Raw genomic sequence first — 12222 nt, 5'->3', positions numbered from 1 at the left:
GCTTATCGAAACCTGCTCCTGAATGAGTAGACTCTAAACACGAAGTTTGATCGAGATCTATTCAACCATTTACCCAAAAGCTGAAAACTACTGATACGGTCTTGAGTTGACCAACAACAGATAAATATATCAAAATAAGGCGAAATAAATGAAATTATGGACAGCAGACCCCCTACAATTATATTTATAAGATACAAGCATCAATCGTAATTGATAGCAGCTAAATTTAATAAATTTAGGGGTTGTAATACAAACACGTTAAAACAACCACAGTTAACGATAAAGAGGAACACCTAAAAGGGGTCATAGTGAATTTTGATCGAAGGACCAAAACCAAACAATGTAACAAAGATACTCCTCCCATTGTACTTCAACAACTTAGCTTCTGAACTGCGTTTACGCCACACATCACCAGCAAAATGTAAAGCCTGGAAAAACACATCAATTATGATTACATGTTGTACACAGATGCACAAAAACTGAAAACACACAACATACACAACAAGCAGAAAACCTAGTTCATTCCCCTAGATCGCAAAAGTATTTTTTTCTTCTGCAAGGTGTCCATATTTACCTAACTAAGGTTTCCATTTTTACCTAACACTTGATTCTACCCAGTAAATACTGCAAGTCTGCATGGCTGACTTGAAGGAATTTCCAAAAGAGAAAAATGAATTAATGAACAATGTTTGTTTGGTGTGAAAGGAAGGGGATCAGAAACAGCCTTTCCTTAATGGTCTACTATAATAATAATAATTTCGTGCGGCTATTTCTAGCCGAGTGCAGCCCTTGTAAGGCAGACCCTCCGATGAGGGTGGGCGGCATCTGCCATTTGTAGGTAACTGCGTGTTATTGTCGTGGAGGATAGTGTTATGTGTGGTGTGTGAGTTGCAGGGATGTTGGGGACAGCACAAACACCCAGCCTCCGGGCCACTGGAATTAACCAATGAAGGTTAAAATTCCCGACCTGGCCGGGAATCGAACCCGGGACCCTCTGAACCGAAGGCCAGTACGCTGACCATTCAGCCAACGAGTCGGACATGGTCTACTATGACTGGAGTAAATAAAGAGGTGGGCTGGCACGATGTACCAGTAATATGGTTAGAGACTGGACCTTGTAGAACAGCCGACTCAAATTCAGACCTGTTGAAGGAACACATGAATAATTAAAGGATTAGGTAAAAGTGATCATTTCTCATGAGGTATGAGCTTTAAATTTACCTTTGGAGGTGCCAAATGCATCGACTTGCTTGGATTTATGGCCAGCCCAACTGCTGTAAATTTTCTGAAAGTAATTTTCAACGGTTTCAAACAGGAGTGTTTGTTTTTCCCTATTACGATAATGTCATCAACGAAACCAGTTGCCATTAGATTCTTCTCGCGTGAAGCTAAGGAGTATCCATGAAAGGTGCTGATGGTTTCCTTTATTAACTCGCCAATTACAGGGTCTCTCCTACAAACTACGGCCGTCGAAGCGGCCTTTTCACTCTCCGAGACGTAAGCTGCAGTATTGAAGGCGCGCGCACAGTTCTTAACCTTGCAAGCAGCCTGCACATGTTCAACCACGCATGCATCATTCGCCAGTCTGAATCTCAGCTGTTAACACGGTGAGATAATTATCACTGCAACACCGTATTTTTGTATGTAAAAGTTCTGGTTTCATCTTAATGGTCATGTGAACAGTCATAACTCTCACTATTGACGTGCAGAAAATCCTAATGGTGTTTATGAAGTCCCTCATTATGATAGGAAGAATGGTGTTTGGTGTGCTGTTGGTGCAAGACGAATAATTGGGCCTATTTTTTTTTTTTCGAGATAACATTAAAATGCAGAGAGGAACCAAGGTGGCATTTTGACACCGTTGTTCCATCAGTTAACAGGACAAGAAAAATCGCATGGATGGTTTCAATAAGATTCAGCCCTGCTCATACAGCAGAAGATTCCTCTAAATCTAGAAAGTGTTTGCAGACATAGTGATCAGTGCTGGTCTATTTCCCCCTCGTTCTCCAGATTTAACAGTGTGTGATTTTTAATTGTGGGGTAAACTGAAAGAAAACATTGCGAATGAAATCAGAAACTTTACAGTGGCGGAACTCACTCGCGTCAGCCAGAATGTGGTTACCGGATACAATGCCTGTATAACCTAGGAAGGACAACACTTCCAGAATCTTTTATAAGGAAAGATTTCATATAAGATTGTATACACGCTTAAAGCAGGATGGCCACGCACAACATAAGTTCAGCTGAGGCAGCTGCTGTAGCGCAGAGTACAAACTCTGTGCATTCAGTCTTAGTTTATATGAGAGACCCTGTATGTAGTCTGTTGCAATGTTATAGAGGACTGTGGAAAGAGGCGATCCTTTTGCTTAGGTGAATTGGTTTTGTCTTCCCTGTATGAGTTTCAATTTGTGTTAAATTTCCCTCTGAAGGGATATGATTGCATTTAGAACGGAGGTGAGTTTTCCAGACGGGACTGTGTGTTTTCCAAGCCTTCTTTGGGAAAGTTATCAACCCCGACCTGGTTGGAGAAAAACTGTACAAGGTAGTTCAGGAAGACTTCTTCCCTGCCCTCGCGAGAAGTCTTCCCAACCGCACGTACCTAGGAAGAACTCTTCCAAAACAATGTCAGCAATGATGATGATAGTGTGCGGCCTCCTCAGAGGCCTGGTGGTCTTTCGAATTGATGCCTGTGGTGACTTGTACGTCTGTGGGGATGGGGCCCGCAGTGGGACCACCTCGACTGTCATATTTACAGCATGAATCCTCTACCGAGCACCCTCCAGCAACTGTGGGTTACACTGCATGCAGCATGGCAACCTAACAGGAGTCCTAGCTCAGTTACATAATATTAATACATATTTGAGTCATTGGGTGCTCTAAATTAAAACAAATACTGTAAAGCTGTTTATTTAAATGATAAATCTTCATTATTGTCAGCATAATTGTCTTATTGCACTGGAGTTTCAATGTTTAGCTCGACTATCATGTAGTGTCGTGCACGAGCGGTGTTTGTATTAGCGTGGAATCACATGCGAGCATTCGATCCCATTACATCGCAAACCTGTATGGCACTCCTCAGCAACTGAATGGTTCCTGGTGCTGCATGATTATGAATGAGCAGTAGAACACTAGAAGTTCAAATTATTCTGTTTGTCTTTTTCCTGATAAACAACACTGAAACAATTCTATTTAACGGTTAATATTTACCTGTCTGATATTGTTAATGCCCTGATGGGAATACATTTACATTTTATCATATTCATCTTTTTAGGTAGTATTCCCCGCCCGGCTACTCATTCCTACCACGTGGCTGACTAAAATTGCTGGGGAGAACACTGTACCTTATTGAATTACTCCCAGCTCATCCAGCTACTACCTGTCCTGCAAACGGCAATTACTCTAGTGGTCATAATGTGACTTAACTGTGTACGAGCCTCATATAATGTTTCTAATCAGATCTTACCCCAGTTTGTCAATATCCTACACTGTCACTCATCAATCAGATAACTGGCATCGTAACAACACTGAAGACATGCACTGCCCCCACTCCTTCACCCAGATATCTGGTGGAAGAGAGCTCCATCAAGGCCACCAACAAGCAGCAGGCCATAGGTTGGCTGTGAGGAGTAGGGATAGCAGCAGCTCCATTCTCGTACTCGTCTCCCAGTTGTCACCAACTCCCTCGCTAGCAACAACAACAATTCTCGCTCATCGGTGTTCAAAAGGTACTCGTCAGATCATACCCCTACTTCCTCAATCGCTGGATATCTGTACGATATCATCCAAGCCCTTTGAATCCAGACTTGTGCCACCTCTGTATTAACCTTTATAAGATTTGCATGCCATTCATGTGCAACGACAAATAAAACCCCTATCCTATTCAACATAGCCTACTGGTTCTCAGTGTGGTGAATATCCCTCCCCTAGGAACAGCTTGTATGTCTTCCACTCATCAGTGCATATTTTCATACTAGGAAATAAAAAATTAAAAAAAACCAAAGGTTTACATCCCACTAATGAAATTTTTATGGTTTTCCAAGATGCCGAGGTGCCAGAATTTTGTCCCGCAGGAGTTCTTTTACATAAATGTACCGACACGAGGCTGACATATTTGAGCATCTTCAAATACCACCGGACTGAGCCAGGATTGAACCTGCCAAGTTGAAGTCAGTAGGCCAGCGCCTCAACCATTTGAGCTACTCAGCCTCGAAAAAACAAAAAAGAAAGAAAAAAGATGTAAATAAATCTTGTAGGCTGAGTGGACACTGAACCACCTTGAAATCGAGGTAAAAATCCCTGACCTGGCTAGGAAATGTAGCCGGGGCTTCCAGGTAAGATGCTGGTATGCTAACCCTAAACCGTGAGGCTGGCTGACAAGAACAGACAAAATCAATAATTCATCATCATCATCATCATCATCATTTCCCAACTCCAGTTTCCCAGGTGTGGTGTACAAGCGCTCGCCATCTCCTTCTGTCTTCATACATCTTCTGATCCAGTACATCCTCCCATTTGTATCCTCTCTCCTCCACATCTGATCTTAGTCTCTATCCAACGTTTTCTTGGTCTTCCCTGTGGTCTTCTTCCTACGAGGTTAAGGTCGAAATATTTTCTGACAGGTCTTCCCCTGTTCATTCTCATTATGTGCCCATACCACTGAAGTCTGTGTTTCTTTATGACACGGATAATAGGAACCTCAATACCAGCTACTTTCCTATTCACTTCAATAATCAATAATTAGCAACCAAATCAAGATTAGAATTTTGATTATCCATGTAACCACCCTGTCCAGTGACTTTAGCAGCAGGAAATCTGTTAGTGTCAAGGACTGTAGAATTGATCAATCCAGTGTTCTACTGCTCATTCCTAATCATGTAACACCGGGGCTTACAATTCAGCTGCTATGGAGTATGGTGGTGGTAATTATTGTTTTAGGAGGAAGTAGAACTAGGCAAACAGCCTTTATTAACATTAATCAGAGTAAGAAAATGGAAGGGGTCCGATACTTCAAAAAATGAAGGTAGCGGCCAACGAAAGACGCCGCACGAGAAAATGAAAGAGCTTGTGACCTAATACCACCGGGGTCAGAAAAGAATAAAAATTGACCAAGGGAGGTATGATAAGATACACAAAAGTGAAGAGCCTGGCACAACAAAGTGGAAGCAATGCTAGGACTCAGCTAAAGGCCCCGTGGTCGCCAACCCAGCTCCCGAGTTAAGAGCCCCTGAGGCCCCTTTTAGTCGCCTTTTACGAAAGGCATAGGATAATGTGGGTATTATTCTACCACCCCCACCTACAGGGGGAAATTCCAATTAGTGTGTGAGGTTGTGCAGAATCCGAATGCTTGCATGCAATTCCATGCTAATGCAAACACCGCTCGTGCATGGCGTTACATGACAGTCGAGCTAAACATTTAAACTCCCATGTAACCAATGCAATTATGCTGACAACAATAAAGATTTATCATTTAAATTAACAGTTTTACAGTATTTATGTTTTAATTTGGAACACCCAATGACTCAAATATGTATTAATATTATGTAACTAGCACATATCTAGGTTATGTTAGCCGGGTGGTCTGTAAAAATGGCAGGGCGGTGTGCCCATTAAAAAGGTGCTAGGGAGAAGACTGCAATCGATATTATGATGGTAGACTTGACTGATACTTTTTTTTTCTTTTTTCAACTTGCTTTACGTTGCACCAACACAGATAGGTCTTAATGGTGACGATGGGACAGGAAAGACCTAGCAGTGGGAAGGAAGCGGCCGTGGCCTTAATTAAGGTTCAGCCACAGCATTTGGCTGGTGTGAAAATGAGAAACCACGGAAAACCATATTCAAGGCTGCCAACTGTGGGATATGAACCCACTTATCTCCCGAATGCTGGATACTGGCCGCACTTAAGCGGCTGCAGCCATCGAGATCAGTCTGATTCATGATTTTCATTACTTACAGAGCCTTCAAGTGAACAAGACCTATCATTATCAGTACAGTAATTCTGTCACTAATAGTACTTTTTGCATGTTGCTTTACGTCACACCGACACAGATAGGTCTTATGGCAACAATGGGACAGGAAAGGGCTAGGAGTGGGAAGGAAGCGGCCATGGCCTTAATTAAGGTATAGCCCCAGCATTTGCCTGGTGTGAAAATGGGAAACCACAGAAAATCATCTTCAGAGCTGCAGACAGTGGGGTTCGAACCTACTATCTCCCGAATACTGTATACTGGCCGCACTTAAGCGATTGCAGTTATCGAGCTCGGTCACAAATAGTAACCTAACCACCCTAATCAGTAATTGTGACACCGATAGTACAAAGTATTAAGGTCGCTGCATGACCTAACCAAACTCTAACCTAACCCTGTCTTTGGAAAAGTACTTTCTGGTAAACCAAAATCTAACCAGTAACAATAAGTAACCATTGTGGGTGATTAGAAGGGTCTATGGTCCTTCTAGATGCACCCTGACTCAAGAGTAATATCTGTCCACGCTACAGTTAGTGCACTATACATTTTTTATATGGGCAGCCATGTAAAATCATCACCCATCAGTACAATGGGTAGAGAATGGAGAAATGTTGAGACAGTAAGAAGGTAGGTGGCATGACAACAATGCCGTTATGACAACTACCAGTTTCGGAATAATACATTCAATAATAGCTTTGAGAAGGCAAACCAGAGAGCAGTGAAAGCATCGTGCAACTTCAGAATCCTTTCACACTAATATTATGAGTTGTAATTTTATTGTTAAAATAATGTAATATTCAAATTTTAGACAATGACATTAATCCAATAATCTATATTACTTTATGACTGAGCAATCACCGAACCTTTGGGCAATATGGACTCTCCACAGCTTTGAATACAAGTTCAAAAATGGCAAAAATGTTCACCCATTAAAAATCTATATACTGTACAGGAGTTGAGAGAAACCTGCAGCACAGCTGGATAAGAGGACCCATGCATCGTGAATTAAAATTTGCTTGCACCAGTTTTGCCACAATGATGGATGTGACTTCTGTAGAGACCATCGGACAAAACTGCAGAGTGCTCCTCCAGGGACAATGCGATAAAGGGTAGTCTAAATCAAAGATTGTTTCATTGAACTGACTTAAACCAAGCCTTTTCAATTCTTGAACAAGCCTCATCCCATATGCCCTCCTTTACTTACCAAGAAAGGGAGAGAAACACTATTTTCACACTGCTGCCCATCCGGAGAACAATACTACTCCCAGAAAAAGTGTATTTGCTTTGATCACAGAATTAATTTCTTACAGAAATTTAGAGAGTGATAATGTTTTTACATTTTGGGCATCAATTTTAATTCCCTTTCATACTTTCTTGACATCAACCTGTCTAGAAATCGGGGGACAATGAAACATTTACTAACATCCATAGTTTACTTCACTGGCATTAAAAAAAAAAAAAAAAAAAAAAAAAAACTTTTCACATATACAATACTATATAATGTTGCTTGCCTTAGTTTCATGATAATTTAATGTTATTTGCTTTATATCCCACTAACTACTTTTACGGTTTTCGGAGACGCAGAGGTGCTGGAATATAGTCCCACAGGAGTTCTTTTACGTACCAATAAATCTACCGACACGAAGCTGATGTATGCAAGCTCCTTCAAATACCACCGGACTGAGCCAGGATCGAACCTGCCAAGTTGGGATCAAAAAGCCAGCGCAACAGTCTGAGCCACCCAGCCCGGCAGCCTTAGTTTCAATAGCCTACTGTTATTGGCTAATTGTTTTGCACCACTCAGAGTTTGGAGCCACAAACTCAAAGATAAACAGAAACAATGAATCATCCAAGATACACCTACTTACATGTACAACCTGACAAACTATACAGCTGACTGGAAAGGAAGAGTACCTAACCTACAAAGCATCAGATTAGACTTCTCCAAATATATGAATTTCATTTTCAGAAGCAACATCCTTGTTTTTGACAGAAATAAGAAGTAGTTGATATGAAAATCATACGCTGTGCCCAACAACTTTCCAACCCTCCTTATGCTGCTCAGCAATATGTACCTAGATTTGACATAGAGTCAGTCAGAATATTATTTACATGAATCCACACCTACCTTACACAAAATATCTGATTTTCTATAATTTACTTCCTTTTTCTGATTGGCACCATATCATTTCTGAAAACAAATCATAAGTTCATTAACTCAGCACGTAATGTATTATTACACTTTTATCAATTCTACTATACCTTTCTTCCCAATCAGTCATTACACCTCCTGAATATTGATACAAAGTACAATAACCTCTGAATAAAATTAGGCAAAAAGGGAACACAGCTTGAAAAATAACATGGCTTTAAGAAGTATACAAGGAGGAAAAGCATTTGAATGATTCTAATATGTTACATACTGCACTTTAATATACTACAGAAAACAAATATCATTCACTGGCATATTATGCATATGTAAATGTAGCATAAACACAGAGTAAGAAAAGATCGCGCTGTCAGGCTGGAATTCAGACTTGTGCGATAAGCCTCACCTTTCGTTTACACCATTATTTCTGGTATTAAATAAATTAAATGATAGTTTAAGTCAATTTTTTCAGTATTTTCAATAAATTTCAACAGGGTTAACTCGGGTTAACTTTTCCCAAATTAGAAAATAGTGCTCTCTATTAGAGACAAACAGAAGCAACTTTCACATCCGACTACCACTCTGCGCATCTCACCGCCTTCTAAGGATTAATTTGAATCTCTGGTTATCGAATAAAGCCAAAGCTTCTTACTGCTCACGTTTCTCCATTGAAACTACCTTTATGATATTATAAGGACGAATAATCTGTCGTCTAGTGCGATGCCTAATAGATGATTTTTATAATAATAATATTTAATGCAGCCAATTTTGTACATGCAGTATAAAACGTTGGAAGATAAGGATATATGGGAAAAAGAGTGACGACCAAATAAAACTAATGAGATAGTATATAGATTTGATTTATATAACTGTTGTTCTTGTCATTCCAGAGACATGATAAACTATATATTAAAAGAGTTTACTAATAACAGCTTTGGCAAATCTGTCCATCCGTTCTACTGGACCGAATTGCCTCATTTTTGTTTTATCTCCGGACATGCCTTCCGGAATTACCTGCCGGTGAATCATGAGACAGTTTAGCCAACTTTGAATAATCATAAAATCAAATCATTAAATGATCACTCCAATAATTGCAGACGAAGGCTTACCCTAACCCGCAATACATTTCTGTACTTAGCAAGTTGCTACGTGACTATTTCATTAATATTCTGATACATCTGATTTTCATTCATAGTATACAATGTCATTGCATGTAGCCATGCTTGATAACTATATACCTGTCAAGCAAGAGAGTATACACTTCCTCTGAACGGAAGAATACTATTCCCTGCTAGATACTCTTTGATTCTCTAACGTTTCCCAGCTTCCTAATAAATTCGACAGTTGGCAGAGCGTACTCAATCCCCAGGGAGTAAAGAATACAGGGAGCTGCCCGCTACACTACTCTCTGTGGCTACCGCTTGAAGCCAACGGCCACGCCCACCATGGTTACCAAAACATGGCTATTCTTACGTGGTGGACATATACAAATTAAGACATTTTCTCAGGAGCAGGGAAACTTCGAATCGCATAATTACGTACAATCGTTTTCAAAATAACACGGCGATTAGCTGTAACAAAATTTTCCGGCAAACATACCTGTTAAGGCTTTGTTTTTACATAGTTCTAAGGAAGAGTTTCTCACGACCCGCGGCCTTAAATCTACTCTCTTGCTACTTGACTATCGGTACTATAAACCGAGTACCGTTATCTTAAAAACAGGACATGCAAATCTTCATCAGATATCAGTCAAGATAAGGAGTAGGCTGTTAATAAGGGCATACCGCAATCTGAATGTTCGAGCGGAATGCGCAATTAATCACCAAACTAGACTTAGCATTATTGCTTTCTACATATTTTGGAGTGGTAGTGGCGGTCATTGTTTTAATAGGAAGTACAACTATCAATTAAATCATTCTCTTACATAAGTGGGAACAATACAGGACTCAGCTAAGGGCCCCTTGGACGCCAACCCACACTCCGCAGATAAGAACCTTTTAAGGCCCCCTTAATTGCCATTTACGACACATGGTGGTGATTATTGTTTTAAGAGGGACTACAACTAGGCAACCATTCTCTGTTAACACTAATCAGAGAGAAATGAAGATATCAACCAAAGAAATACAAGGGCCATGATGGGCGAGAAAATGAAAGACTCCCTAGTCCTCAAAACCTCTTTTAGCCTCGGGGTTAGAAAAGAACAAGAGTTGACCATCGGAGGTGTGACACAAGTAAGTGGAAGCAATGCCAGGATTCAGCTAAAGGCCCCGTGGTTGCCAACCCATGCTCCCAAATTGACAGCTCCTGGGGTCCTTTCCAGTCGCCTCTTGTGAAAAGCAGGGTATACCATGGGTGAACACCTCCACACAGACTTTTACGACAGGCAGGGTATAGCGTAGGCCTTATGTTATCATCCTCACCCATAGGGGGATATATATTTTAGAGGTGGTGGTAGTGATTACTGTTTCATGAGGAAGTACAACTGGGCAACCATCATCTAAGTTTATTAACACTAATTGTATGTTTAGTCATCAGCCCGAAGGCTGGTTGGATCCTCAACAGCTTCGCCATCAGCTGTAATAGATGGCCTAGGCATCACTGAAGAGGAGTACCAGGGAAATGAGGAGTGAGGTAGTTTCCCGTTGCTTTCCTCACCGAGCCTGAAGTTGCTATTACATATCAGTCTGCCAAGCCCACTGAAATGCATGCACCAACTGACCCTATGAGCAACAGTTTCACACCATTCATAGCAGGGACTGGCTGCATAAGAAATGGCATTACTAGCATCGCTCATACCTCAGTCACTTTCATATTGTCAAAGCCAAGATAAGACAGAGACAGATCAATGAAAGTAACAAAATTGCTCTAGCCTATACCAGAAGACATAGTGCACTGTAAACACTAGGTCTCACTAGGAAAGGCACTAACACTAATTAGGAGGAAAAATGTAAGGGATCCGACACTTCGAAAAATTAAAGTATCGGCCAAAGGAATACAAAGGCCACGAAGGATGTGAAAATGAAATACTCCCTAGGCCTCGATACCGAATACCCTTGGAGTCAGAAAAGAACAAGAGTTGACCAAGGGCGGTCGAATAGGATAGATGAAAGTGAGGAGCCTGGCACGAGTAAGTGGAAGCAATGCCAGGACTCAGCTAAGGGCCCCGTGGTCGCCAACTCACGCTCCCAAGATGAGAGCCCCTGGGGCCCCTTTTAGTCGCTTCTTACGACAGGCAGGGGATACCGTGGGTGTTATTCTACCTCCCCCACCCACAGGGGGATACATAATTTAGAAGTCATAGTACTAACCTATATACATTTTATCCTACTGGCCTTGGAGAAGAACAAGTTTGTTGTACAACTGCCTTTTTGAGGTAATGCAACTGACAAATGATTTGGTAAAATGCTTGATTCTTGCACTGAGGTAAGTATCAACTACAGCATGAATCAGGTGGGACAGATGATTGTCAAAACGCTCAAATTCCATTGAGTGATCATTTAGGCACCTGAAAAGTTCCATAGTTAACAAATCTTGGAGGATGTTGATCTTGAGTTTCAGGATCTTGCTGCTGTTCACTGAAAGACCTCCGGCAGTACTTCTCCTGAAGTGGGTCTCACATATTTTGCATATTTTGAATACGTCATTAGAAGGATATACAAGAAATCCTTTGTCCTTATAACATATCAGGGACTTTCTCTGCCTATCAGGATCAAGTATAAATAAGGAATTCACACATGTTACACACCTTAATTTTAACATTAACTTTCTAGCCACAAACCCAGAAATATAATAGACAACATTTTCAGCACAAAGTGACAATGCATGAGGAAGAAACAAGTAATCATGCTCTCCATAATCAGGAAGGGCAGAATACTCTACATTCTCCATAATCTCATTAGCCTTTGTAGTCACATTGATTAACTCCACAGGTTTTGGTACCGGTACAGAAGAAGAAACTGACATTATTGAAACTGCTGAAAGAGGTAAACAGTTACCATTTCCAGTAGTGCCTATCTGAGAATTTACCAGCAATTTCTTGTATGCTGATGAAAACTGTTGAGCAGTAGGATTATTGTTCCATCCTCCTTTGAGACGGATGCAAGCAAA

The 12222-nt window shown here is 40.9% G+C and overlaps 1 protein-coding gene across 1 annotated transcript in view; it reads right to left on the bottom strand.

The window, feature by feature from the left end:
* The window catches only part of LOC136884341 (dipeptidyl peptidase 9), a 143145-nt gene extending 134498 nt beyond the window's left edge, over positions 1 to 8647 (bottom strand). Inside the window, exons 1-2 of the mRNA XM_068229935.1 lie at positions 8522 to 8647; positions 8095 to 8157 (exon numbers count right to left, since the gene is read on the bottom strand). The gene's annotated coding sequence lies outside the window, so the exon portion shown is untranslated. The remainder of the gene's footprint in view (positions 1 to 8094; positions 8158 to 8521) is intronic.
* Between the last annotated feature and the right edge of the window lie 3575 nt (positions 8648 to 12222).

Source organism: Anabrus simplex, chromosome 12 (assembly GCF_040414725.1).
Source record: "Anabrus simplex isolate iqAnaSimp1 chromosome 12, ASM4041472v1, whole genome shotgun sequence".
Taxonomy (NCBI): domain Eukaryota; kingdom Metazoa; phylum Arthropoda; class Insecta; order Orthoptera; family Tettigoniidae; genus Anabrus; species Anabrus simplex.
This window is presented reverse-complemented; position numbering and strand designations above follow the sequence as displayed.